The sequence below is a fragment of the Coregonus clupeaformis genome, chromosome 30 (genome assembly GCF_020615455.1).
Source record: "Coregonus clupeaformis isolate EN_2021a chromosome 30, ASM2061545v1, whole genome shotgun sequence".
In the NCBI taxonomy this organism is placed as follows: Eukaryota; Metazoa; Chordata; class Actinopteri; order Salmoniformes; family Salmonidae; genus Coregonus; species Coregonus clupeaformis.
This window is the reverse complement of record NC_059221.1, coordinates 31091494-31096087: the sequence shown is the minus strand read 5'-3', so window position 1 is coordinate 31096087 and position 4594 is coordinate 31091494.

The window sequence follows — 4594 nt, the reverse complement described above, 5'->3', positions numbered from 1 at the left end:
CAACGGAGGGAAGCAGCCAATGAAACGTCTCTGGAACAGACGGAGGATGAGTGATAGCTATGCACCTGATGTGTCGGTAGGTGTCGCAAAACTCATACTGTACAGCATTTAAGTACTGTCATAGCCACATAAAGTATACTATTTTGTATACCCAGTATGTATTGTTTAGTTTACATTTTTGGGGGATAGTTGTATGGTGGGTTAAGATTTAGTTGTAAGGGTGGAATTGAACATCTATCGACTATGGCCCAGAGTTTTTTTTCTGGCTAGGATCAATAGGATCAAGAAAAACTCCAGAGCCCAATCAAATGCAACAATATTGATTTATTTTCACTGGGCATATTGCGGTGGAAATGCCTTTGTGTGCCTTGTTTAGCATTTGGTGGCAGAGTTGGAGTTGTTTACGTATGCATGTATGAGGGCCTGGGCTAGGAATGTATGGGGGAAGGGGGCTGGAAGAGGTGGTGGGAGCAGTGAGAGAGTGGAATTTCACAGCTTTTTCCTCCTTCCAGGAAAAAAGACTGCCGGAATTGCAGTTCAATTTTTTCAGAGAGCAGCTGCCTTTGCGCATCCCTCTCCCACCCTCCCTCCCTCCGGCTCTGCACCACCAGTCCCCTCCCCTCACTAGGCCCTAGAAAACAGAGAACAAGCTCATGAAAACAGATGTCTCTCTGTCTGTTTCATAGGCAGCCAGTTCAGAGAAAATGAGGAAATGATATTGCAAATGGGGAAAGAGGGATGGAGATACATGACAGTTGGATCATGTGATGCCTGTTTGGTAATTAATACCAATAAATACAGGCAGACACAATGAGAGAATACACATGGCGGATAATGGACAATGCTTTGTCAAAATTGGGGGAAAACAAACATGTATAGTGTGAGCCATAGAGTAGGTAGACCATGGTGGCTTATGGTGAACGTTAGGAAAAAGATGTGTTCTTGGTTGGGGATGGAGAAAGCTACAGGACTGTTTCGCTAGGACAGACTAGAATATGTTCTGGGATTCACCCGATAATATTGAGGAGTTTACCACATCAGTCACAAGCTTCATTAATAAGTGCATCGACGACGTTGTCCCCACAGTGACCGTACGTATATACAGTGCATTCGGAAAGTATTCAGACCCCTTGACTTTTTCCACATTTTGTTACGTTACAGCCTTATTCTAAAATTGATTAAATAAATAAAAATCATCATCAATCTACACACAATACCCCATAATGACGAAGCAAAAACCTGTTTTTAGATTTTTTTACAACTGTATTAAAAATAAAAAACTGAAATACTTTATTTATATAAGTATTCAGACCCTTTGCTATGAGACTTGAAATTGATCTCAGGTGCATCCTGTTTCCATTGATCATCCTTGAGATGTTTCTACAACTTGATTCGAGTCCACCTGTGGTAAATTCAATTGACTGGACATGATTTGGAAAGGCACACACCTGTCTATATAAGGTTCCACAGCTGACAGTGCATGTCAGAGCAAAAACCAAGCCATGAGGTGGAAGGAATTGTCCATAGAGCTCCGAGACAGGATTGCGTCGAGGCACAGATCTGGGGAAGGGTACCAAATAATGTCTGCAGCATTGAAGGTCCTCAAGAACACAGTGGCCCCATCATTCTTAAATGGAAGAAGTTTGGAACCACCAAGACTCTTCCTAGAGCTGCTGCCTGGCCAAACTGAGCAATCGGGGGAGAAGGGCCTTGGTCAGGGAGTTAACCAAAAACCCGATGGTCATTCTGACAGAGCTCCAGTGTTCCTCTGTGGAGATGGGAGAACCTTCCAGAAGGACAACCATCTCTGCAGCACTCCACCAATCAGGCCTTTATGGTAGAGTGGCCAGACTAGTCAGGATCGAGGGAAAAATGAACGGAACAAAGTACAGAGAGATCCTTGATGAAAACCTGCTACAGAGCGCTCAGGACGACCGTAAGCACACAGCCAAGACAACGCAGGAGTGGCTTCGGCACAAGTCTCTGAATGTCCTTGAGTGGCCCAGCCAGAGCCCGAACTTGAACCTGATCGAACATCTCTGGAGAGACCTGAAAATAGCTGTGCAGCGATGCTCCCCATCCAACCTGACAGAGCTTGAGAGGATCTGCAGAGAAGAATGGGAGAAACTCCCCAAATACAGGTGTGCCAAGCTTGTAGCGTCATACCCAAGAAGACTCAAGGCTGTAATTGCTGCCAAAGGTGCTTCAACAAAGTAAAGGGTCTGAATACTTATGTAAATGTAATATTTCAGTTCCTTTAAAAAAAAATACATTTGCTAAAATAAAAATAAAAACTGTTTTTGCTTTGTCATTATGGGGTATTGTGTGCAGATTGATGAGGATATGTGTTTTTTTTAAATCCATTTTAGAATAAGGCTGTATCGTAACAAAAGTTGGAAAAAGTCAAGGGGTCTGAATACTTTCCGATTGCACTGTATCCCAACCAAAAGCCATGGATTACAGGCAACATCTGCATTGAGCTAAAGGCTAGATCTGCCGCTTTCAAGGAGCAGGACACTAATTTAAATTAAATTCCGACGCTTATAAGAAATCCCGCTACGACCTCCGACGAGCAATCAAACAGTCCAAACGTTGATACAGGACTAAGATCGAATCCTACTACGCTGGCTCTGACGCTCGTCAGATGTGGCAGGGCTTGCAAACTACTACAGATTAGAAAGGGAAACCCAGCTGTGAGCTGCTCAGTGACGCAAGCCTACCAGACAAGCTAAATGCCTTCCATGCTTGCTTGCTTCGAGGCAAGCAACACTGAACCATGCATGAGAGCACCAGATGTTCCGGACAACTGTGTGATCTCGCTCTCCGTAGCCGATGTCAGTAAACAGGTTAACGTTTACAAAGCCGCAGTGCCAGATGGATTACCAGGACGCGTACTCAGAACATGCGCTGACCAGCGTCTTCACTGACATTTTCAAACTGATCATGGACTACAAGAAACGGATGGCCATGCATGCCCCTATCCACATCGACAGGGCTATAGTGAAGCGGTTCAAGAGCTTCAAGTTCCTCTGTGTCCACATCACTAAGGAATTATCATGGTCCACACACACCAACACCGTCGTGAAGAAGGAACGACAACGCCTCGTACATTTTACATTCACATTTTAGTCATTTAGCAGACGCTCTTATCCAGAGCGACTTACAGTTAGTGAATGCATACATGTTTCATACTGGCCCCCCGTGGGAATCAAACCCACAACCCTGGCGTTGCAAACGCCATGCTCTACCAACTGAGCTATATGGGGCTCTTCCCCCTCAGGAGGCTGAAAAGATTCGACATGGGCCCTCAGATCCTCAAAAAGTTATACAGCTGCACAATTGAAAGCATCTTGACTGGCTGCGTCACCGCTTGGTATGGCAACTGCTTGGCATCCGACCACAAGGTACTACAGACGGTAGTGCGTACGGCCCAGTACATCACTGCGGATGAGCTCCCTGCCATCCAGGACCTCTATACCAGGCGGTGTCAGAGGAAGGCCCTAAAACTTGTCAGACTCCAGCCACCAAATCATAGACTGTTTTCTCTGCTACTGCACGGGAAGCGGTACCGATGCACAGAGTCTGGAACCAACATGACCCTGAACAGCTTCTACCCCCAAGCCATAAGACTGCTAAATAGTGAAATGATTAACCAAATAGTTATGTGGACTATCTGCATTGACCCTTTCTGCACTAACTCTTTTGACTCATCACATACACTGCTGCTACTGTTTATTATCTATCCTGTTACCTGTCACTTTATCCCTACCTATATGTACATACAGTATCTACCTCATACCCCTGCACATCAACTCGGTACTGGTACCCCGTGTATATAGCCAAGTTATCGTTACTCATTGTGTATTTATTCCTTGTGTTATTTATTTATTTTTCTAAAGGTTTCTATCTGCATTGTTGGGAAGGGCCTGTTAGTCTACACCTGTTTATGAAGCATTTTGAGAGGATGGAGAAAGTAAAAAGCAATCATATTTGGCACTGAGCAAGTTTGTCCTAATGTGAGACCTCCACTCATGTTGGTCCTGGGGAGATGAAATCATATTTTTACTTGTGGGTCTAGGTAAACCTAAATTAATTCAGGGCATGGACATTTACTGTACATCGACTTGTTGCTCTGCTGTTTGTGCGTGATTTGAAACTAGAATAATGTGATTATTTGGGCAGTTCTAAAGACCACTTCTTCACCGGAGTAAGAGGATGAACTCTGAAGAAAATGTTATATTGGTGTTTATTCAATCTATAATAAAAATGTAATGAAATGTATTTTCATGAATCATACTATTTCAATAATTTACAGAACAGTACATTACAGTGAGGGAAAAAAGTATTTGATCCCCTGCTGATTTTGTACGTTTGCCCACTGACAAAGACATGATCAGTCTATAATTTTAATGGTAGGTTTTTTTGAACAGTGAGAGACAGAATAACAACAAAACAATCCAGAAAAACGCATGTGAAAAATGTTATAAATTGATTTGCTTTTTAATGAGAGAAATAAGTATTTGACCCCCTCTCAATAAGAAAGATTTCTGGCTCCCAGGTGTCGTTTATGTCACGCCCTGGCTCTGGGGATTCT